Source organism: Haemaphysalis longicornis, unplaced genomic scaffold, assembly GCF_048455015.1.
Source record: "Haemaphysalis longicornis isolate Haplotype H1 unplaced genomic scaffold, Haemaphysalis longicornis Haplotype H1 scaffold_27, whole genome shotgun sequence".
Taxonomy (NCBI): Eukaryota; Metazoa; Arthropoda; class Arachnida; order Ixodida; family Ixodidae; genus Haemaphysalis; species Haemaphysalis longicornis.
The window spans coordinates 3,960,007-3,985,741 of record NW_027526325.1 but is presented as its reverse complement, the minus strand read 5'-3'; the positions used below and the strand labels follow the sequence as shown (position 1 = coordinate 3,985,741).

Sequence of the window (25,735 nt, the reverse complement as noted above, 5' to 3'; positions counted from 1 at the left end):
AGCACGAGGTCGCGCGTTCGATTCCCGGCCGCGGCGGCCGCTTTTCTGATGGAGGCGAAAAGCCAAAACGCCCGTGTGTGCGAGATTTCGGCGCACGTTAAAGATCCCCAGGAGGTCAAAATTCATCCGAAGCCCTCCACTATGGCGCGCCTCATCGCCTGCGTTGCGTCGGCGCGTTAAACCCTACAATCAATCACGTCTTCAATACCGGACAGCGTAAAGTCAAGAGGTACAGATGGAGCTGCGTAAACGGCTATTAGGAGCAAGCTGAACTCCTGGTGCTGAAGTCGGATAGCCGCGATGTATGGAGACATTGCCAACGGGAATACGTCAAACCTGCGCTTAGGTATGAGAACCATAGAACGAGGGGTGGTTGAGTTAAGGAAACAGAGCCAATTGGGTGGCACTCCGGACACTGTTGATTCACGAGCGTAAGGGTCAGACACAATAGCCACGTGAATGTGCTCCGCTTCGATGAAATCAACAAGGTGAGAAGTAGCTGCACGGGTGATATCCAAATTTTCCTGAATATATATTAAGAAAGTCATTGGATTTATTATTGTGACAGTGACCCGGAAACAAAAAGTTATTTTATTCAGAGACAACGGAGGAAGAGCAAGGTGCCTAGGTGCATTCATAAATGGTTTATTGACGCATGCGTGAGACCCTTCATTCTACAGTGTAGCAGCAAGGCGCATTGAAGACGTAATCTGAACGACGCCCCGCTGCGCGACACTCCCTGCAAACAAACCTTTGCTTGTCAGACAAAGTGCAATTTGCAGCGGCATGCTCTTCCGCGCAGTATGTGCAGCGTACACTTTCGAAATTGCGTCGTACCGCTACGTGACCGGAAGTACAGCAGCGGCTGCACACTGCCACGTAAACATTTTTCTTTATTGGACATGACGTCCATCCAACCAATAGCCGGTGCTTCATTTTCAAGATGTTGCACACAGAAGGCGAAACTTCCACGATATGTACGTTGTTGCCTGTGCGGTCTTTGAAATAAATCCTGTGTTTGAAGCCTTTTTGCGGGATCTCTAATCCATTTCGAGCATTGATGTTTGTGCGGAGTAGGCCGGGAACAACGCCTGGGTAAACTCCACTGATCTTAAACTGGGGAAAGCGGCGTGGAGGGCGGGTGACTTTGATTGCAGCTTTCAATTGTACATTTCCTTCAATTGCTTTTTCGAAATTTTCAATAGATGCGCGGTCTGCAGATATCACTGTGAGCCCTGAACGGTTGGGGATAAGTTTCACCTGTTTGACGCCAATTCCTGATGGATCATTTGCGAAATCGCTTTTGACAATGTGATAGTTTCGGGGTTGGGATGAACAAAAGGAAGCAACGGAGTAATGTGCACTACATGATTCGGATCCGAGGCGAAGCTCACGGCGTTATCTGGCGTTGTTGCTTGGGCTGAGGAGGAGCAAGCGATGGTGCGGTACCCTGAGAGCCACGTAAGACACTCTGGTAGTCTCTAACAGCGTGCACGTAGGACCGCCGCGGCGTAGAAGGTTGGTGGGCGGCTTCACACCCTCGGCACTCAGCTAGTTGCGAACGAAGTTCGTCAATTGTTCCTTCGGCACAAGAAAGCTTTGTGCGAAGCACCATGAACATTGCCTGAATGTCAAAGAACACTTCCATGATTTTGTCACGTGAGGGACAAGGCTCTTTGTCCTTGCTGTCGCTATGAATATTAATTATTAGCTTCCCTTTGTCACATAGAAGAGAGGCATCTTCCTCTTTTTCTGTGGTTAATTCCTCCAAAACGTGTGTTGAAAATACCGGAGAACTTCCACCGCCACTGGTATAAGCTTAGGCATGTCCCCGCGAAGAATTGTCCCCCTCCAGCTGATGATAGAGTATTGAGGGGATTGTCTACTGGGGATTGTCTACTGGTTCGCAAGAAAGCAGAGCGCTGTCGCCGTAAAAGCGAGCGTCGAGATGTAGAGCGAAGAATAGGAGAGTATCCGGAAGCCATATTAGAGTCGACAAGAGGTCTTGTCCAGAGTCCAGATTTGTAGGGGAAAACGACGTGCTATGTGAAGTACACTGAGCCAGGACGTGTACTAAGCCTAACCGCACATCGGAGTCCCGGGAAACAACTGCATGACATCAAAAGGACACTGGCGCGCTCACCGACGATGCTTGAGATGTTCCGGTGATGGATTGTAGTGCTGGTTGGTGATCTCGCAGCCTGGGAAGCCGGTAGCCATCCGGAGCTACCGCACAACCAACATCTTTCTTGACAAACACTGTAAGCGGGCCAAAGGAGATATAATGAAAGCGTTTTACAACAAAAAAGAAGAAAATACCTGTGTCAGCCAACCTTCTGTTTTGTTATCAGATGCCGAGTTTGCTTTCTTGGATAAGGGCTGATACAGTGTACCGTGCATCTTTCGGAGTCATTACACGTGCAGTTTGGTTGTATGCAGTGTTTAGGTGGTTTTTCCCCGCGACTGTACAATATTGTTTGAGATGCATCACAGCAACAGATTTTCGGCAGTGAGCGTTTGTAGTTCGGCTGTAGCCGTTGTTCGAAACATATTCACCCGCTTTATATTTCTGCGTTTAATGCTTCCCCAGAAAGGATACCGTCAGAAGAAAAATATTTACGTAGCTTTTTATACACAACAAAGATTCAAAAACAGGCACCTCGTGTAATGGTGTAGCTCTGCAACTATTGCAGAGAAATCTCATTTTCACACTGTAGGCAGGAACTGAATGGCGTTTTGCTTGTAGTTAAATCTAGAAACAAACAATTCACTCTGCCCTTTTTTCTTGCTGCATTTGGGAGTTTGTTATTGCCGTCATACCCGTGGTCTAGATCTAATGTTGACTAAGCGTTTCAGCTTACTGTAAAAAAATTTCTTGCGCTGATTTTGTCCTGATACCTGCTCATGACGAATCTCGGGTCAGTAAGCTTGCACAGAAGCTTATGGTAGCTGGTTGTTTCTATGGTCTATAGATTGCGCCTACAGTAAAGATTGCTGTGGTTCGTTCCCCGAAGTCCGGTGTCGATCAGGAAACCCATCGCCCTGGGTCCGTTTGATTTAGCAGGGGGCTGGCAGGGCGATGGTGTTGAAATTCTTGGAGACGGCGGTTGAATTGACGAACTCGAGGCGTTGGGGTTGATTAAATGGAACGAAGAGTTTATATACAGCTATTTACAGTAGTAGAACTGGGTACATGAGTAATAAAGGGAAAAACTTCAAACAGTTGTTAGACGCTAGCTCCAAGTGCGTAAAAATCACTGGAGCTTCTCAAACTTCGTCTAACTCTCCTATCCTCGGAGCGTACACAAACCTATCGAGAAACGATGGCCTAGACTGTGTCTCGCCGCAGGATGCGTCTAGTTGCCCGGTACGGCGCTGTAACCTAAACTTCCGACGCGATCGTAACCTCTAGCCTAGGGGGCTCACAAATCCCAACGTAGCTTTAACGGTCGAGACTTCTTGTCTCGCCAGGGACTGCCAAGCTCAGCGCTCAGACAAGAACGATTTGTAACGGCCAAGTTCGGCCTTATAACACCTAGAGCTCCCGCAGTCTTGGGAACGCCCCTGTAGCATTCGTACACGCGGAAGGGAGTGCCCAAATTCACCTAGACAGCTGTCACTCAGTGCGATACGGAATATTCAATGAGGCACCACCACCTTTGAGTAAACGGCCCGCTCGCAGACGAGCAGGCGTGCGCGACCCCGCGGGGTGATGGAAAACGGCGGCGAAAGTGCACTATGCCGAAGGAGCGCGTTAACAAAGGAGGCTCGCGCGGCGCACGCTCCCACGTCGGCAGTTCAACCTCCCCGGGGCTTCTCGAAACCCGGCGGCGCCGTCTGCATTTTCAATGGGGGATTATCCCCGTCGTATTCGGTCGGCCAGACAATCCGTCTCCCGTATGCGCCGTGACGAATTGGCGACGGCTGCCACGTAGAGTCCGCAGTGTTGAGCCACCAGACAGAGAAGCGAGTTCTCACGCGCCGGCCGGGAGCTTGGCCCCTTACCTCATCAGCGGGTGTTACAACTCCTTTGACACCACCTGCGTTCTGAATGGGGGATCATCCCAGCGGAATTCTCTTGGCCGGACTATCCGGCGCCCATGCGTGCCGTGACGAATTGGCGACGGCTGCCGCGTAGAGTCCACAGTGTTGAGCCACCAGACAGAGTGGCGGGTTCTCACGCGCAGCCTGCGCGCCTGGCCAATTACCTCATAAGTGGACCTTACAGCCTACTCTCTTCATTTTATTTTCAGTGAACCAATTTCTCAGCTGTTCTGACTATAACGAAACGTTACCGTAGTAAGCCGAGGAGCATGAAATTTTTGCTCCAATCTATCAAAAAAACAGGTTGACTTCTTTGTGTCCGGGTTTGTGCATGTCGGCGCTTCGGTGGTTCTACTACCAGGGGGCAACGCCGAAAGTAATATTGCAACGTCACCTTTTGTATATTCTTCATCTCGGGTTCCCTTCATTGTGAGCACGTCTCTCTCTGCTTCGCCTCTCGGGCCCGTCGCCGGCATGGCCCCACAATGGCGCAGGCGACTCTAGGACCACCAGAAAAGTAACCACTCCTCATCCTTTAAATTACGTTTAACCCGCAGAACAGGCCTCCCTTTTCCGTTTCACGTAGTCAGCGCCGAAATGTTCAGCCGATCGCGATAAAGGGTTAGGCCACGCGAACGTCCAACACCGGAAAGAACACGGCGGCTGCCTCACATTGACGAAATCGGCCTTCATCGAGCCACCAGCAGCGACTCCGTCCAAAAAAATGCACTGATCAAATTTAACTGTGAAATACAGACACGTTGCACCACATATGTGTATTGAGCAAGCAAGGGTCGCGCCACATAGTTCAGCACTTTGTGGGCGCGCCTTCATCGAATAAACACAACATGGCTTAAATCCCGGTACAACAACCTCCATTAGTGTTGGACTCGGGTAGGCCGACTTTTACGTGGAGCGAGTAGAACCGCTCGTTCAAAACATCTTATAGCCAAAGGATGCAAAACATTCTCACCGCAACAGAACGCGGCACTTATGAACACTTTTGTAGGAGCCAATCCAATTGCTCACAATTGCTCACAAAGAGATCGATGGACACAGAAGCCGCCGGACGATATGAAAATCTCGTCCAAAGCCTCACGGCTCAGGTCAACGAAGCGGTGTCAGAGCGCGTCAGCCGCATTCAGTTTCGAAGCTTTCACCAAGAAGACACCAAACCAGTGGTCGAGTTCCCGCACATGTTCAATATTCGGACCCACAATGCAACTTCGAATCGAAGGAAGCCTCCTCCCTCGTCTATCAACTCATCGTAGGGCTTGCGTCAGATCGAACCAGGGAACGTCCGCTCGCAGAAGGCCCGGCCCCGGCCCTGACGTTCGACAAAGCCATACAAGTTATCCAAGACACAACCAAAGTTCAGGATTTACTTCAACATCATCGTGCAGCTAAAGAAAAAATAGTTTCAGCGATTGACGGGACTCAAGGAACTCGAATGGTCCAACTTGCTCGTCGCAAATTTCAATCTTCAACCTTCATAACAAGCAACCGAGCTCGACGCCGACTTATGGCTGTTGGAAAACTACGGGGCACCACTTGAACAGTGTCCTGCCTTAGTGAAAACTTGCTTTAGGTGCGATAAACGAGGTCACTTCACGAATGCTTGTCGTACGTCGCGTCCCCTAGCCACAAAAAGCACGCCATGTAAGCATCATGGATAAATCGCTGGTCGGTCACGCACACGATACATCGGTAACACAACTGACGAAAATGAACCTGGGATCATCAGCTAGTTTGGTTATCAGTCAGCCCCATCCTACCGCGGATTCTATGCTAACGTCAAGGTAAATGTAATTTTGATTCCACTTTTTGTAGATATCAGATCAGCCGCCTCAACATTATCCGATGAGACCGCCCAACATTACTTTGCTGCAAAAATAGGAGTTAAAGCTTCTCCACGAATTCTAAAAACTACTCGGGTTGCATCATACCAGTGGTACGACTTTTCACAGGGACTTTTCGGTTTAAGGGTATCAAAAAATGTCTTTGATTTTATGTGGTGCCGTTGATGCTGTTATTGCTTTTCGATTACCTCTCGCACCAGACCAACTATGACATTGGCAAAAACCTTCAGAGAACCAGTTTGAAACTTAACAATTTGCCGAAGTGGTCGAAAAACTCGGTCTTCAAAAAACAGGGTCGTTTATTTGAGATATAGGAAATCAGACGCAAGGAATCGCAGCTGGCAGAAGAAATCCGGGTGCGAAAATTGGGATAAACTACGAGCGAACTCGTCGAAACTTGAGGAGAGCACAAGTGAATCTTAAAAGGTTCAGTTTTTGAGGTTTCAGACGAATAACTCATGTGTGCGTGTGCCACAATGCAACGCCTTGAAGAAAGACGCTGGAGGCAAAATAATGCTGATAGAACAGAGGAAATCAAAAACAGCGCAAGACAGCAAGGGTCTTTTGTAATGCTTGTGGAGACCACGGTTCTTACGGCAGCCTAGCTCGATTTTCATGATCTGGCCGGAAGACTAGCTCCGCTGAACAAGGCCACGGACCGCCAACTTGGCGTTGCGGCAGTAAACAGCAAGGAACATACACAAGACACGGCAATCCCCGACTGCGACGTTTATTGCAATGCAATGAGGGACGTCAGACGCGTCGCTAGCCACCGCCAACGCGACCTTAGGCGGGAAGGGAGAAGCAGGCGCGAGGGCGGACAAAGGAAGGCCAAAAAGCAGCAAGACGTACTTACGTTCACTCCCGGTGATCATTAGTATCCAAAGAGGCTCTCCCTTGTTAGTAGGCCCCAGGCCAGGCCACCCGGACCTTCCGGAAAAAATCTGTCACGTGAGGGGGTCGGAAGCGCACCCCGTCGTCATCCTCCCGCAGCGGGGAATTGCGCGGGCCGAAGCGAGAGAGGGGCCTCCCCCTCTCACCTCCGCGGCGAGATAGACAGGGAAGATGGCGGACCTCCCAATTCCCACACGCTGCACGCCTCTACAAAAAGATGAAGAAATGTGTCCGCTGGTACACAGAAGGAGTAAGCAGTGGCTTAGCTGACTTCTGAATCTAATAAACTTTGCAAAGAACTCCATACCAATTTAGTTTTGCTGGAGGAGAGCACGCAGGGAATCCAAGCTAATGCAGGATGCACGTCTCCATAAGACCAGAGGGCTTCCTTTGTACCTTCAATCATCTAAACAAAACGAAAAAAAGGCAAAACGAAGGCTACCTGGGCGTTCTCCAGACACAGGCCTCTTTCCACACCATGAAAATAGTCTAGTGGAAATGAAGAGAAAAGTTCGTTTTTAAGCACTTCCAAACTCTGCGACGGGTAATGAATCGTCTAGGAAGGAAGCCGACAGAACAGACAACACTGCGGTTTTGGACTCTTGCTGTGGCCACGACTTATATCATGTAGTTTGTTTCTTCGGAGTCAGTTGACATCATATTGTCTCTTATGTGCGTGCGGGTAGTCGATTTTCTGGCGCCATTTTGCCGCCATTTGTGCCGCCAGCTCATTTCTTGTATCTGGGCTTTGCTCCGAAGGGAGTGTTTGTTTCAAAGAGGTAAGTATGTAGTATACAGGATTTGCATTTCGGAGCTAGGGTGCTTTTACCACCAGAGGTCTACAATAAATGTGTAAATGGGATATCATTCGAAATAAACTCTTTCTCTCTCCGGTTCCAGACTTCACCTTGAACGCGTTTGTCTCTGCTCACCCATCGTGGCGTCGCCGACGCGACACAACTCTCCTGCAATTTTTCCAGTCGACTTAAGGTTTCAAATATCTTCTGCAATTTCGTAATGAAGTTCAACTAGTACATATTGAATAGAAGATTATTATCATGGCTTTTTTAGTTTCAGTTCGGGAACTACAAATGCGGTAAAACAATTACAAGCACCCTATAGGGTGCTAAAGATTCTTGCTTGTTGTCTGGGATAGCAAACCAATGCCACTGTTGGTGGGCTTATGTGAGTAATAGTGACCGTATCTCCGTGAAGGGCAACATTGCACTAGCAGTGATCGAGCTCAGTCAAACTGCCTAGCTGTGCATCAGAAGGGAGGATAACAGACAAAGCACACTTGAAATCGAAAGTATCGTTTAAATTTAAACTCCGAGATTTGACTGTATTCACCAGGCTTCAGAGGACCCTGCCTTCTAAAACATTATGCCACTGAAAATAACTTTGGGAATTTTTTAGAAAACTTTTTTTTGGAATTACCATTCGTAAACTCGCCCTACAAGCTGCCCGAATGCTATGTAAGTACAAAGCAATTACTGGTATCTCAAGATTCACTGTAAATTTTCTTTTTTAAATTTTTCATTCTCAGAACAAAATGCGGTATCAGAGTGTAAATGCCTTGAAGTCAATTCCTCAGTTTGGGGACAGCATGAGCTGTGCGCTAGTTGTAAGTAATAGGCTGTTTTGCCGTTTGTTTCATCACTCCAGGAAATCTTGTGCATGACACGTATTCTTTCAATTAGAAGAAAAGCGGCTGTACAAGCCGTTGATTGTACTGAGCGCGTTAGCAATTTCATTTGCAAGTTCACTTGCGACGAAAGCCTTAAATAAGTGATCCGAAACCGTTATTTATCAAACCTGTCTTCGGGCCGAAAGAGACCTGTTAGAACGGCTGTAGTTATATCTCTTGGCTGGTTAAAATGCAGTAATTTTATGTTGCCTTTCAAACGCACTAAAAATATTGCAAGCTCTCAGAAAAAATGTTGGGGCAGTTAAGTGGTCTTACTATTTCAGCGCATCCTACCAATTCAAGAATGCGTCTTGCTACAAGTGAAAGCGATTTCAACTGCTGTTGTAAACTGGATTCCTGAGATCGTGGCTTCTTGACTTGTTTCTATTTATGATTTCATTGAAGGCTCAAAGCTACAGGTGGGAAAGATCAAGCTTGCTCCGTGCCATGGCGTACAAGTTCAGTGTCATTATTGCGACCGTTCTGAGATTCCGGGTTGGTCGCCGCGTTTTTGCGTAGTAATGAAAACCCATTGCCGCTTCCATGCAATACATTGAGCGTTGACGAACCGAACTACAGTATACCTGCTGGTCTGCGCCTTTCATGCGCACATACGGCTCGAGGAAGGCACGAGCCGCGCCAACAACGTGCATTCTCCCGTGCAGCTCAGCGGAGCATCCACACTAGCAGCACGACGCTGTCGCCACGTACATGTCAATCTCATGGCGAATGTATATTAGTTTCGAAAGCTGGCCTCCTTGCCAGAGTGAAAGCCCGTTGTCTGTAAGAGTTGAATCAACAGAAGTTTTAAAAGTGTAAGGGCCGTCGGTCAGGGGCGTTGAACAAGTGAAGTGACTTCTGCTTTTCAGCCCAAGTCTTGTGGCTAAAGAGTGGTTGTGGGTCCTTTGGGGATGGTTTGGTCAAAGGTGAGCAGCGGTTCCCATTAAACCGAAGACGTTTCAACAAGTTGCCGCTATGCAAGCTGCAGTACGGGCTTTGTACTTCTAGAGGAGAAAACCCGGCTGGAATTACTCTGCCAATCGTAAAAGGCACAAGCTTAGCCATATACACCTCACCTGCTTGGCAAGGTTTCCTTTGTAAAAAAAGGTAGTGCAACAAGGTGTGTAATAAACCCTGTAAGAAATTGCAGAATTGCTTGGGTTTGGGCGAGTTGGTTTTCCATATCGACTTGAAATTTCAGCTTGAACAAAAAACGACAGGACTTAGGAAGGAAACACGAACACAGCACTGGGTCCGTGTTTCCTGCCTAAGTCCTGTCGTTTTTTTTTTTTTTTTGTTCAAGCTGAAATTCCAAGTCGACCTATCAGAAATCCTAGATGACCACATCACCAACTCATTTAAACACATGTGATTCGCGGTGATCTGGCGACAAGAATTTCATAAGAAAACCTTTGCTCCTCAAATGTTGGTTACTCCACACAGCTTATGGCGCCGCCATTAAGCTACTGCACACAGGTTTTAGATACCCATTCAAAGAGGCCATAAAAAGACCATCACAAGTATGAGCAGAGGCACTTCCAATGCTGAAGACTGCGCATATCCACGTGACTACTGTTCTAGCGCTCGAAGCAGTGCAACTACTCCATACACGCTTGAGCGGTCATCCAGGTTAATGGCATAAAGATCAATTGCACCAGCCTCGTCATTTCCTTCATCAGCAATGCAAAGAAGCATTCATTACTCGTTAACACCATGTGCTGCTTCTTCTGGCATTACGGCACCTAAACTATCACGAGGAACATCATCGCTCACGGCCTGATTCGAGTATAGGGCTCTAGTGGCTATTCTCTGGTAACTACCTGAGCTAACCCGTTATGGTATCGTGGCGAACCCTGCTTTAACATCTCCTGCTTTAAAATCTTTTCAAAACTGCCACTTTCCTTCTACCTCCGACTTATTACTCGTGTATTTTTGGCACTTATACTGGCCGCATACCTCTAACCAGTTGCTCAAATATGCACAAAAACATTTTCCGCGTGAAAAATGTTGACGGCACCTATATTTAGGCAGCACTGGTTTCTTTTATTTATCACCTCCGCCTTCTTTCTCAAGCATACTCCAGTCAAAAATTCTAATAAACAGATTGATTCCTTCGTACGCAGACTTTATCTCTTAAAGAGCCTGCAAGAAATATGCCCCTTCCACTTCACCCTTTCAGCTTCGTAGTTACGCATGCGGCGCCGACTGCGAACCCGCATAAAGGATCGTCACTCTCGGTTTCTCAGGGTCTCACCGACCCACACCTCTACGACTATCATCTCTGCACAATACCCCTGATACCAAACCAACCTCGTATGACTCGGCCCTCGCAACGCACTGTCATTTCGGCACCACCATGAAGCATTACTAAAAATTGACGCTTCCGAGTCTGTGCGAGACCTGTAATTGCCATTTAAGCAGAAAAAAACGCCTTCCAACGTACATGACCCAGAAGACTCGAATTGGCAGTCATAATAAACACTGTTTTAATTAACCGTTCCACCTGAAAACGCTATGCAATCACACTCCTGAAGCAAATCAAAAAGCCGTTTTGGGAAATGTGAAGGATATCTATCCCTTCACCACATCTGCCCGAGGCTGTTGTGTTTTCTATAACTCTAAATAACCATTCTTGTTTTACGTACTGGGGCCAAGAAACGCCTTTACACATTTGGTTGGTCTGCTAATGCATGGAAATGCGGAAAATCCGTGTTGTTAAGATTTGATAGGTTATTTAAAAATGTCAATATTACCAGCAAAAGTTAACGAGGTTTTTGGAAGCGATGTGCATATTTCTCAAAACTTTTTCACTCATCTTTTATTTGTTTTTTGGAGCTTGGGATATGCACAATATTCAGGACAAATAAACATTTTCAAGAAACTACAGCGACGCTTGAGGACTTTGCATGATTGAGTGGATGCTTAGTATTACTGAGCAATATCAAAACGACTACATTTATTAGGGCCAACCCTCCTCCCGTTCACATTTCCTAATAAGTAGCTGTCACTAGGCGTCCACTCGTGTTGAAGGTGTGGTTAGGTGTTCTGGAAATGTATGTAGTGCGTCTAGATTATCCAATGGCTAACCCCTACACTTGTCTGGTAGCTGTATCTACCAGCCAGATCGTCAAATGGCGTGAAAATAGTAATCACGGGCGTGTTGGATAACTAGGAATAAAAAGAGACGAGGCAGCACGCTGAGGACGATCAACCACGAAGGGAACGAAGTTTCATCGTTCCTGTTTTTTGTGTGGTATTCCGGAATATCTGAGCCGCCGAGCGTTCCTGTTGTGCCTCGGGACGCGTTTCTGAGGAGCCCGACTACATCCCTGGCGTAGATAGAAGGCACGGAAGCTAAAGTCGGCTGTGCGGCCGAGGCACCAAGGCAGTTGAAGCTACCTGAAGGTTACGGTTCCTCCCGGCACCCAGACACCGAGGACGCAGCGGCCACAAGCACGACATGCGCTTCCGAAGCGCACCACCTTTCGAAGCGGACCTCTTGCAGCACCTGGCCATTTGACGTCTGCGGCTGGATTGACGGGTGCGGTGCGACGCCGATGTGACATTTTAGCACGAAAAAAAAGTCCGCCTGTGCGCAAGAGGTCTCTTGTTAATGTTTGGGAGTCCATATTCCCATTGGTTTCTCGCGGTATGAAAGACATGTGGCTAAGTGTGATTAGGCGAGTCTTAAGGTCTGGTGAGGGGGGCTACTTGGACGTTTGTTCCTTACAAAAGTGGTGAGCATTCCAGGATCCAGCTAGCATATTTTGACCAGGATCCAGATCAGATATTTCGACAATTGGATTGATGCGGAGTGCGCCAAAATGGTCGAAGGACTCAGGAACCTTGTCATGCCTGACAAGGTTTTTCATTGTTGCCACACCAAGCTCGTTGTATTACTGAAAGGAGACTGCAAGACACTCAGTTTCCGGCTGGCCATTTAGATTGCTTCTTATAAGTACAGAACATCGTCAACCTTAGAAATGTTTCTTAAGACAACCCACCTGCAAGCACTACTACTGCTTGTGACCTGAACAAGAAGCCACGTCCAAAAAACGACTTGGGTGACCACAGTGGCAACACGGCTTCTGACTGCCCCGTCTTCAAAGAGGCGCATACAAATGTAATAAATACAGTAATTCCGGGCACGATGCTGAACCGTGCAAAGGAAAAAAACAGCAGACAAAGGACATTTTCTTTCCTGCCCCTTCACTAGCCTTCTAAGGGCAATCCAAACCATGTCTCCACTGCGCTTTGTCAGCACGTGGACGAAACCTCGGGCCTCTATAGTAGAAGCGACGGCAAGGCGCCACGACTTCTGGTGACGGCTAACTAGTTGTTGAAGGCCATGTACCTCAGCAACATGTGCGCGTTTTAAGGGACACACAAAACACCGTTATTGCTCGGACCGGTATTACTCCCGAAGAGAGGTTTCCCGGAAAAGAACGGAGGTACTCTTTCTTAGTAGACTCGCGACGCAGTTAACAGACGCAAACATTCGCGACCTAATGCCCTACTTTTCACGCGAAGTACTGGCCATTTTCATGAAACCCCTGCGTATTATCCTGTCCTTCGTGAATTGCCTCCCGAAAGAGCAGCACACAACCCGTATCCATGCTTCGAGAGCCCATGCTTCCGGAACGAAAAACCGATTGGCCCGCCAATTGGACATCGCTGCCAACGTTTCAGTGCGGATGACGAAACGCAGAGCGAAGCCAGCTTTTTTTTTAAGAGGCTACAAGGGTTTGGTGCTACCCTTTTGAAAGATGATCGGGCTCAGCAGCTGGAGAACGATCCAGAATTGAAGTCTGTCTACAGAAAGTCGGCGAGCATTGTTTTGTCAGAGCAGAAACTGCTACAATTTTTTGGAGATGACATTCTCCACGGGTAGTAATACAAAGTACATGGCCGAGCATCCCACTCGCTTCTTGTGCCTAAGCGTCCCCGAAAATCGAACCTTCGAAGATCACAGGAAGCTATCCCCACCATTCACATGCAGCCACGGTGAACACATATTCTAGTTATGGCAGAGTTTACTAAATTGGAGTCCACGTTCACTTACGGCGTTTCGTTTAAGCTAGCAACTACTGTCAGTGGACAATATCAACACAAAAATTACTTCACGGAGGTAGCACAAGTGTCTTAAATGCCGGTGGAACACAAGACAATACATTTCTGGAATAGGATATGCGGGACACAAAGCCCTAGGGGTCAAGGCAAATGATCAGCATGACTTTCAAAAATCAGCTGTTGAATGACCGTGTGGACACATATAAAAGTAATTTACACCGGGCGCCGCCCTGCCAAAACATCCAGAGTGGGAAGGCTATTTTTACTTCAGCGTCCACTACTCGTGGACGCTGAAGTAAAAACATGCTTCATCAACCAGGCCTAACGCCAAGAATTTACCGCTGTGATTGGGTGCCCGTATGGTTAATTGTTCATAGCCTTCGTCTTAATTGTCATTTGTAATTTCGTCTTAAAATGGCATAATTTTCCAGGTATGCATTAGCCACGTGATGTGCGCCCCTTTCCAGTGAATCCCGAACTCTTTACCCGTGTCTGTGCAGTAATTTGAAATAGTTGTGCATACCACCTTATTTAAAGGGCGTGGTTGGGGTAGGGTGTTATAAAAACACGTGTTGTTCGTCTGGACAACACAATAGCCAGTGTATTTTCTCGTCACAAAGCTGCTTCAGACAAGAAGACGGGAAAAGGGGGAAATTAGGAATCATGGGCGTGGCCGACAAGGAGAAAGGCGAAATGAAAGGACGGTGTGCGCTGAGAACAAACGACCCCAGTGGGAATAAAGGTTCATCGTTCTGCTGATTCGGGCCATGCTACAGGACCTCTATGCCGGCTAGCGTTCTTAGCGTTGCTTATTGCAGCTCCAGTGCCCGCGGGCCTCTCAGCGTTGAACGTAGGCGCGGGAGCTGAGATTCTGCTGTGCATCCGAGGCAAAACGCTGGCCACGCCTTGCCGTTGCTACGGTGCCCAAAGATGCACACGTTCCAGCACCGGATGCCACTTGCACTCCGCGGCGTAGCCAGGAGACACACCTCTTCACGAATAGGTCTGCGGGCAGCGCCTTGCAGAGTCACGGCCAGCAGTGACTGCCGCAACTAGACTTACGGGATTGCGGAGCGCCCATGACACGTTATGGTGCGACTTTGGCTTTGCATAATCACCCTTGTGTGCCTGTGATGTCCTTTGTTGTCATTTCTGAGTGAGGTCCTGTTGCTTTCTCTTGTTTTGAAATACATGTGCTGGCAATGTACAATCAGCCGAGACTTTTGGTCTGGTGCGAAATGATATTTGTGATCTGTTATTTACAGGCACCATGAAGTATGAGCACGTTTGGAGTAAACGGGCTTTGCTTGTGGTAAATATCCAAGATTGCGAACTTAATTGTGAAATTGCGTATTTAGGCTATGCGACATGAAGTTAAAACGCTTCCGGGAGGAAGGCCACAACATAATATTCAATGTCTGCGTTGACTGAAGCTGTGACGGGTTTCAAATTGTGTACTCGCTTTTCAATCCGGTAGCCGCGGGCTTAATTTCTGGACCAAATTATTTTGACTTTCTTGTCTATAATCTCTGTTTTATAGCACGTTCCCCCCGACAATCCTATCCCTGCATGAAATTTTTATTGCCTTTTTTCTGGCAAGGTTTCACCTTGAATTTGTTTCGAACATTATGTGTTCAATCTCTTTGCAGTTTTGGGCTAGTATCTAAATCGGAACCAAACTTCCAGTGCGAAAAGACACAATAACCATTCACAATACCATTTTTTCAAATTTACCTCAGTAACATTAGCTCAGACGTCTTATTTATCTCCTATCACAGGACAAAAACAACAGAACGAACAAATATATTCTTGGTGAAACATTATTCTAGGTGAGAAGTGCGTGAGCGTCGGATTGTTCCCAAAACTGCGGTATCGACATGACTATTGCACAGCAGCATTACCCTTTCTAGTGCCGTCGACTGTTAAAAAATGTCGAATGAATCTTAACCACCTGCAAAGCTAATAGAGGTAACACAGCATGGCAAAGTTGAGGAGAGGGGTGAAATGTTTTGTTACAATGAAAAATTCGGTAAATGAAGTCAGGCCATTCATGGCTCCCTAATTCCGTAAATTCGATTGTATACTGGAGAGGCATCCAGCAAGATTGAGAAGTGTCGTATTTCCAAAGAGTAAATGCTCCCAAAACCCACTTGCGGCCCTCACGTAAGAAACAAATGGTCCTCCGGGCACCAGAAATTTTTTTCCACCGAAGTAGTCGCTGATGTTTGCTTCCCTACGCTTTGTTGGCAATGGCCGCGTGGATTCCTCGTCAGTTTGCCACGCGTCCAGTGAATGCTATCCATCCTCGTGCATTCCGCGAACTATCTGCAGTAGATGACGGGCGTCCATCTGTGGACCGGGTGCTGGCACGGGAGCTTCGATGTTTTCATGGTCTTCACCACCGTCTTTACCTGCCCGCTTCCGAGAAGCCGAAAGATATATCTGTTATCCAAAATTTCCGTAGTGCGTAGTTTTGTGCCGACTCTGACGTAGTCGGAGCAGCATATCCCGAGGAGCACTGCATACACTCAACCAAGTTATCTCCGGGCCTCTTCATCCTAGTGTAGTGTGCGAATAAGATCCACGATTTGGCAGCTGTGGCGGCGCAGTAGACCCAGCACTTACGCTCGCTTCCCCTATCTTGCAGTTCCGCGGCAGCGCATGTGTACCGAGACAGAGGCCATGGTGACTGCATAGTTTGCCTGCTGGCGTCATCATCGCTCCGATCGCTGACCCCTCTCCTGGACGTCAGCGCAGGATCTGCACTCACCGCCAGGGATCAACGACATATAAGCAAGAGCAGGACCCGTCGCCTTCATTTGGCAGCTGTGGCGGCGAAATGCTCGCTTCCCCTATCTTGCAGTTCCGCGGCAGCGCATGTGTACCGAGACAGAGGCCATGGTGACTGCATAGTTTGCCTGCTGGCGTCATCATCGCTCCGATCGCTGACCCCTCTCCTGGACGTCAGCGCAGGATCTGCACTTACCGCCAGGGATCAACGACATATAAGCAAGAGCAGGACCCGTCGCCTTTATTCGGCAGCTGTGGCGGCGCAGTAGACCCAGCACTTACGCTCGCTTCCCCGATCTTGCGGTTTGGAACTTTACCTATTGTACTTGCACGCTCTCACTTAGTTGCACCGCCACGGCTGCCAAAGTGTTGATGAGTAAATATGGTTAAAAAGGAGATTGAAAATGCGCTGAAGGATATCCGCCAGGATTTACGTGACATGCGAGCGTCACTTGAGCGGGAAATGAGAAAGGAAAACCGAGAGATTAAAGCAAGTCTTGAATTTTTCTACAAAACTTTCGAGGAGCTTACCTCTCTCTGCGCTAGACTAAAAAAAGAAAATAGCGAACTTCGTGAAATGAACCAGTCGCTTCAGTCCGACTGCCAGATGCTTAGAAGGCAGGCTACTCTTCATGAACAACGAATCGTGGAGCTAGAGTAGTACTCGAGAAACCGGTACATTGAAATAAAAGGTGTACCTTTAGCTGAAAATGAAAGTCTACCTGACATTCTGGACATAATTGGGCGTTCTGTTGAGGAATCCATCACTGCATATGACATCGAAGTATGCCACCGCGTCCCCTGCAGGGATACTTCACAATGAAACATAATTGTACAGTTCTGCAGCCGCACTAAACGTGACAGTGTCCTTGAAAAGGCGCGGAAGAAGCGTCTTTCGACAACCGACTTTGGCTTCCAGCAGCAAGCCCCAATTTTCTTGAATGCCCACCTTTGCCCTGCAGTAAAAAAGCTGCTTGGCGCTGCAGTTGCAAAAAAGGAAGACTCGGGATGGCGCTTTGTTTGGACAAGGGACGGCAAAATATTCGGCCGGAAAACACAGTCATCACGCATACTGCGCATTTCACGCCTAGCAGATATTGACAAAATGCAATAAATTAAGGCAGCAGATGTAGGATGACGAATGCCACAATGGAAGGGATGGAAAGTAACCGGCATTTAACACCGCACGAATTTATCCGCTTCTCAGTCACACAAAAACCTGGACTTTCCTTTTTTTCATTTCAATGCCCAGTCGGCACGGAACAAGGAAGACGTAATATGCGCTTTCTTGGAAAATTTACACTTTCAGTTTGACGTTATCTTCACAACGGAAACATGGTTTAAGCATGATTATGAGGTATTGCGCATGCCCGGATACACTTCTTTTTTCTTGAATAGGCCTGGCAAAGAGGGTGGGGGAGTTCTGCTATTATCAAGACGTGAACTTGAATGTGAACTGGTGGAACAATTTTCTTTAACAACCGAACACTATGAAGTGCTTTCTGTGCGATGTGATACATCGGTGTTTTGCGTCATATACCGCCCCCCCCCCCCCCCCTGCGGAAATGCTACTAATTTTTTTTCTTTCTTGATGGGTATTTGGGTTGGGTAAACCAGTATAACATCAACCTAATTCTTGGCGGTGACATTAACGTAAACCTTCTCGAACCTTCCTCAATTCGTAAAGAACTGTGCCTAATTATAGAAAGCAATGCTTGTGTAAGTTTGATACGTGAACCTACTCGTATCACAGATAACACACAGCAACGCTCCTCAACACATTTATCACTAACGCAAAACAAATCCAGGCGTGTGGCACCATAGCCGCTCATATTGGTGATCATCTTCCAATATACTTATTCATGAATAATTTACCGAAAAGACAAAGTAGAAGGCGCAGTTGCTACCTATACATGCCAGGAATATTAATGAATATACGCTACAAAACTTTAAGAGCAAACTTGAGCAAGTCGCTTGGGACGACGTATATGCACAGTTAAACCCAGATGAGTCATATGCAGCCTTTTTTTAGACATTTGCAAAAATATACAGAGTGCTTCCCTTACGAGTAAAGAAAGCAACCATCTAAGCCTCGGAAACCATGGATATCAAAAGAATGCTTAAAAGCAATAAGAGATAAAGACATAATGTATAAAAAATTTCTAAAAACTAGAAAATCAGATGACCTCAGGAAATTTAAAGCTTGCCGGAACAAGGCTAATTCGGTAACTCGCAGCGCTAAGAGAACGTACATGCACACCTTGTTCAATGATGAAGTAATTAAAGAAACAGACTTTGTCTGGAAACGCTTAAACAATTTAATAAACCACAACCATAATCCTAATTGCGATAAGGTTAGTGTAAATGGCACCATTATAGAAGGTACAGAATTAGCGGACACTTTCAATGACTTCTTTGTGTCTGCTCCGAGCATTCCTCCTTCTCACAGCTGTACGGATTATATGGGACGGGAAGTCGTTAATAGCGCATTTTTAAGCCCCGTGACCAGCGAGGAAGTGCAGAGAACGCTCCAACTACTTAACAACAGCAAAAGCTGTGATATTGATGAGCGGCAAATACAACCTGTGAAGCATGTATCCGGTATAATTGCCCCTCCGTTGGAATGTATCATAAACCTAATATTTTCATGTGGTATATTTCCGAAAAAGCTTCAGATTGCTAAAGTCACCACTATCTTTAAAGGCGGCGATAAAAATAAATTATGTAACTACAGGCCTATATCTATATTTCCAATTTTTTCAAAATGTACCGAAAAGCTATTACATAAAAGGATGACTAGTTTTTGAAAAAAAAACATGATATAATAACACCTCTCCAGTTCGGTTTCACGAAAGGGAAGTCTACAGAATCGGCACTGTTAACTCAAAAAGAGATAATTTTAAACTCATTTGATCAACTTTGTTACACACTCGGAATATTTATAGATTATTCAAAAGCGTTCGACTGCATTAATCATGAAACGTTATGCTTAAAGCTGGAGTATTACGAATTTCGGGGATGCTTCTTGAAACTTCTAAAGTCATATTTAGAGCACCGGCAACAACAGGTTGTAGTTAACGGCTACCATTCCGAAACAAAGCCCATTCGTTCAGGTGTGCCACAGAGCAGTATACTTGGCCCATTGCTGTTCAACCTTTATATTAACGATGTTGTCCGCATTGATGAAAACGCCAAATTTGTTATAAATGCTGACGATTTAACCCTACTTTTTTGTGGCCCAAATACTCCAGATATAACAAAAAAAGCCAACAGAACTCTTGCGCGATTATATTCCTGGAGCAACAACTCTTGCTTAAAAATTAATAATAATAAAAAAAAGGCTGTATTTTTCAGACCCAAAAATAAAGCCTTGTGCTCATCACCCCCCCCCCCGTATGCTTGATGCAGAGAGCATTGAAGTTGTTCAATCGGTAAAGAGCCTAGGCATAATATTTCATGAAAACATGCTATGGGATATGCATATTGATAAAGTAAGAGGCACACTGTCTAGGATAACAGGCATGCTATCTAGGATTCGGTTTTTCGTACCACCATCAGTTAGGCTGATCATTTACAACTCTTTATTTCTATCCAACATTTCGTAGGGTCACCTGGTGTGGGGTACCACTACCAACTCAAACGCATCAAAACTGTTGCTATTACAAAAAAAGGTAGTCCGCATAGTAGCAGATGCCCCTTACGACGCGCATACAGCCCCAATTTTCAGGTCCTTATCAATAACGCCTATAAATGACCCCTATAGGCTGCAACTACTTCGCCGGTACAGAACATGTCTCAAAAATAAAAACACGTACCTGAACACAATAGCCAATTTAAGTTTAAAAAAGATAAACTACCCTACGCGTAATACTGGTATTTGGAATGTCCCCCACCGCCGCACCAATTACGGCTTCCAGATGTTGCGTTACCAGCTTCCTCAATTACTGAACACATCAGGTGTTCAGTAACAAAGTTTAATAACATTTTTAAATGATTCCAGGTTCATAATCGTTTTCCTTTTTTCCGTATTTTTTCTTTGTTTGCGCAAACCTACGCGCAGATTGAGTGTTGCTGACTGTTTATTTTTTTTTTTGTATTGTATAACTTAAAAGTGAATGTGCCAATGTACATCTGTGTATCTACAAAGTACGCTTATTTGAACTGTTGTGTGAAATTTACTTAGTTTTGTGTAATTTGTATAGTTGTGAAAAATTTACACGCATTTATGTGACTCGTGCGTTTGCTACTTTTTACTTAGTTGTGTGTTTTTTACTTAGTTGTCTGTTTTGCCATGTATACGGGGCACTCTCCCAGTGAAGCCGAGCCACGGCTTTTTGATTGTGCCCCCAGCATCGAGAACTCTTGTAGTTGTTGATGTTGAAATAAATAAAGATGAAGATGATGTTTTCTTTGTTTCAGCTTGAATAAATTTTGATGCGTTCTCTGCAAAACAGACCGCAAGCAACCACTTTTTGAGCGGTATTTTTTAAAGAAATTTCGCTAAGCCAGAGCAGATAATAATAATGGCTTTGTTATTCAGTCGTTCAAAACATTCTGCTTAAGAGTTGTTTTAGGGCGTATCATGATACCTTTGTTAAATACACGATTTCGTTAAAGAGTATTTCGGGAAATACGGGTTTGACTGTAATCTTAATATTTGTAGTGTCGCTTTACCGGCTGTATATCTGTCTATAACAAAACTTTGAACATTTCCGAACCACTCACCTTAACATCCTTCGTCTTCTTTGGGGTCATACAATCGGAAACCTTTTAAAAAGAAACCCTTGACTTAGAACGGTAGCCAAAATGTTGTCCAATTTTCCTGAGTAGTTGCAGTTCTCCAGACTTGTTTAAATCCACAAAAACAAAAAAGTCGTTAGTATTGGGGGCTGTTAATTCACTTGTGGGAGCACTGAAAAACAACAGAAAACAGGTGCAGAAAACACGCATTTTAGTATTGAAGTAGCAGTCAAACTAGAAATCTTTAAACTTTGCAGCACTAAACAAATATTCCTATATTAGGTGCATTTAGGCAAGCAGTCACTATATACAGGATTGCTCTATGTTGGGTTGAATGAGCCCCGCAATGAAGAGGACGACGAAGGATGGAGCTACGTGGATCAGAAGAATAAATCTGCTTTGTCAACTTACAAGAACAACGCGTTCGCTGAAATTGATGCCTGGTTACGCGTCTCCAATCACTGGCGCCACTAAAAGGCGAAGTGCAGAGTTTTCAAAATCATTATCAAATTAGCCCTGCTTCTTCCTCTTTCCTTTTAAAGGGCAATAAAAGGACACGAAACCTGCTGATAAATAGAATGTTAATCGACAAGATTTGGGGAAATCCCCACGGTGGAGTAAGTTTCTGCGAAGGAAAGTTGGACATCCACCTAAATCCGGATATACGGCTACAAAGGAAAGCTATACAGTTTTCTCAGAAATTCTGAAGTTGAAAAAAAAATTCTTCCTCGTCCAGGATTCGAGCCCGTGACCACAACGTAACCGGAGCGGTCGCTCTACCATCTAAGCTAACCAGGACGCTAGTCGCTTGTAGCGCGAGAGCGAATTGATCAACAACTCCAAGTGATGGACAGGCGTTAATCTACAGATTTAGGGGAAATGCCCAAGGTGGAGTAAGTTTCTGCGAAGAAATGTTGGACATCCTCCAAAATGCCGCCATACGGCTACAAAGAAAAGCTATACAGCTTTTTCAGAAACTTCGCAGTTGAAGAAAAAACTCGAAGGAATTGATAAACACGAACGTTCTGAGAAAGCGGTATAGCTTTCCTTTGTAGCCGTATGGCTGCATTTAAGTGGGTGCCCAACTTTACTTCGCGGAAACGTACACCACCTCGGCAATTTTCCCTAAATCTGGCTGATTACCTGTCCATCACTTCCAGTTGTTCATCGATTCGCTTCGCGCTACAAACGACTAGCCTTCTGCTTACCCCGGTTGGTAGAGCGACTGCTCCGGTTAAGCGGTGATCTCGGGTTAGTATCCTGGACCACGACTGATTTTTTCCAACTGCGATGTTTCCGAGAAAGCTCTGTAGCTTTCCTTTTTAGCCGTATGGCTGCATTTAGGAGGACGTCCAACTTTCCTTCGTACATGGTATTTAATGTAAGCTCAAACACACCGAGGAAATGCTCACTGCTCATACTTGATGGGGTGATTTTAAATCGTTTCGTCTTATATTGTTGATGATGGTGTTTGAATTAATAATGGCGCAAGGCCAACTAGAAAAAAGAGCGCCAACAAGTGTTTTGATGAATAGGTGACAACTAAAATTGGAGTAAACACACGTAAAACCAAACACTAAGCAGACGGCTCGTGTACAGTGCCAGGATAAAGACCAGGAGCACTAAAGAGATAAATACAGTGGCTAGTGTATAGGACCAGGGGTAAAGCTATATGTCAGCTGTAAGAATTGAACCTCTGACAAAAACTTAAGAGTGCGCTAAACAGAAAACATAACATTGTCTCCTAAAAAGTACGACGTATGTAAAGGAATGTGTTGTCCGTAGAGTTCTCTGAATTCTTTGCGTCGTGTAATGTCGAGTGACTTGCATTGAATGAGGATGTGCATCACAGATTCGCCCTCCCCACACCTGCTACACCTGGGCCTTGGAGATCCAGTGAGCAGGTGCGAGTTTGTTGCATGTGTATGGCTTATCGGCAACCTAGCTAAAGTAACTTTAATGTATCTCTTCTGTGAGCCATTAGTGTATCATCCCAAGGGTGGTTTTATTACGTGTAACTGGTTATCTGTCTGTTCGCTCCACTGTGTTTGCCATGCGTTGCGAAGTTGATGTCTGATGTGCGGCTTCATGTCTGTGTAAAGTACTGTTGCCATGTTCATTGTATTCGAGCGTGTAGCAGCAGTGACCATTTGATATGCGGTTTCATTCCCGGCTATTCCACAGTGGTCAGGAACCCAAAATATTGCTATTTCAAGAATTGAGGCGTGTTGCGACGGAGGAACCCTAAAAAAAGATTAATTGCATAATTTTGGGGGCGTTTTCTGGACAAAAGTGCACGTACCATGCTAAGAGAATCCATGTACACAATGGGTTTTGAAAATTTGGCGTTGGACAATGTGATGTAAAACAAATAAACTGCCATGTGCTTCAGCCGTAAAAATGCTGTTGTGGGACTTCATTTTTTCTAGTCGTTAAAGTCCGGTTCATGAGCAGCACAAAACAGAGCATTAGCTGCCTTTGATACGTCGCAGCAAAACTCTGCACACTGGTGCTCCTCCGGCAGGGGGTGGAAATGCTGCAAAACAGCTAACGTTGGTGCCCTGTTTTTGTCGAATTGCAAAAAAAAAACAAGTTGGAATAAACAGCCCGGTGTGGCCATTGTGCAATAAAATCAATCATGGGTGTCTTGTGCATGTGTGAAAATCACACTGCTAGCTGAAAATCTTCTGATCTCACTCTGAGAGGGAACGGCATGGGAATAGATGGACGGTTCAAAAAAACCTGCTGTGAGGATGCATCATGAACGGATGAGTTAAAAGGGTGATTTGTCATAGACATGATTTTAGAGGCATAGAACAAGTCAGTGTATATCATCCGGTGTTTGGCTAGTGCGAAAGGTGCCACAAGCTAGGCGAAGCCTTAAATGCAGAACCGGGTCAAGCATTTTAGGTGCCGTTTTTGTTGCCCACCCATACATGACACTCCCGTAGTCCAAGCGAGATCCTACCAGTGCAGTATAAAGATGCAGGAGGAGCTGCTTGTATGCTCCTTATGATTGGTGGGAGACGACTTTAGGAGTATTCATACTTTTAGGCATTTTTGATCAAGTATTTTCAGATGTGGAAGAAATGTCCGTTTGGTATGGAATATTATGCCTAAAACCTCTTGCTCCTTTTAAACAGGAAACGACACGCCGTTTATAGTAATGTGAGGGTCTACATGGATCCCCCGCACACGGGTGAACACAACGCAAGTACTTTTTTCGGGGTTCAGAATAAAACCCTTTGCGTCCACCCAGCCAGCAAGTTTGTTCACGTCGACCCTGAATTGACGTTCACTCATTGATATTTCACAGGATTTAAAATGTATTTGGACATAATCTACATAAAGTGAAGAAGAAATGGTTGGTGGCAATGCCTTACGGAGAGAGTTCAACTTCACTATGAAGAGTGTGCAACTCAAAACCCCGCCGTGAGGCGCGCTATTTCCTTGAATATGTATAGTATAAAGTGCACTACAATTCTTACATGGAAAGTTCGTTCAGACATATAGCTAGCAAGGCTGCTAAGCATATTGCCCGAAACCCCGAATGACTTTAAGTCACTCAAGATGCCGTGTCGCCATGCCTTGTCGTAGGCCTTTTCCAAATCAAAGAAGATATAATGACGAACTGTTTATGAATTCGGGCATCTTTTCTGTAGGCTTCCAACGCAACAAGTTGATTGTGGGTGGAGCGCCCCGCTCTGAAGCCCGCTTGGGAGCTCTCGAGAAGACCATTGTACTATAGGAAGTACACAAGCCTCCGGTTAATCAATTTATCGAAAAGCTTGCAAAGACAGCTTGTAAGGGCAACGGGGCGGTAGCTTGAGGGGGTGACCGGTCGTTTCCCTCCTTCAAGAAAGCCACTCTCAAAAAAGGCTTCCCTCCAAGAGTATGAAATCTGGCCCGGAAGCAACTTTTTAATGTACAGGTGTAGAAGTGTTTTAAGTGTGTCTGCGTGTAGGTGTTGTATCAATGTATAAGTGATGTTGTCTGAGCCTGGAGCTAACGGTTTACACGTGCTCAGAGCAGCCCTCAGCTCATGCAGTGAGACGTCTGTGATTTGTCGTTTTCGCGTAGGGACTTCTTTTGAGAAGAGGGTTTATGCTTGAGGAAAGTGTTCGTGTAGTGTGCTGAGCTGGACACGTGTTGGAAGTTAGTGTGTTAGCCTGGTCTTCCAGTGTGTCCCCTGTTGTACTAACGAGGGGTAGGCTGTGTTTGTTATCCTTTCAGTTTACGTATTCGTGGCCGTACCTTCCGCGTGTCTTTGTATAAATTTGTGGAAGTTATGAAGGCGCGCCAATTATATCGTTTTGTGTCACGGCGCACGCACTTTCTCAAAGCCCTTGGGCTTATGAAAGAAAAAAAGTTAGCCAACGTGGGGCACACGCGAAGGACACCCCACGCCTCGTTCTGGACTTTTTGCGCTTGCCTGCAGCCCTCATTCCACCATGGCCTTTTTGGGTTACGCGGAGCACCGGAAACCTGGGGAATAGACTTTTCGGCGGCGTGGAGGATGTCTGCCGTGAGTAGCTGAGTAGCTTCTTGAAAGTGTAGGTGTGTAATGTTGTGTGGTGTAGTTTTGTAGTTTGGATGTTTCTGTAAATGTATTCCAGATCGGTTTTGCCTCATGAAACCTATTATGAGAAGG

General features: G+C 45.9%; 1 long non-coding RNA gene across 1 annotated transcript in view; it reads right to left on the bottom strand.

Moving 5' to 3' along the window:
* LOC144172914 (uncharacterized) overlaps positions 1-25,735 on the bottom strand; it is a 302,963-nt gene that overhangs the window by 86,976 nt on the left and 190,252 nt on the right. The window contains exon 4 of the long non-coding RNA XR_013323129.1: positions 21,070-21,256. This is a non-coding gene — a long non-coding RNA (uncharacterized LOC144172914). The remainder of the gene's footprint in view (positions 1-21,069; positions 21,257-25,735) is intronic.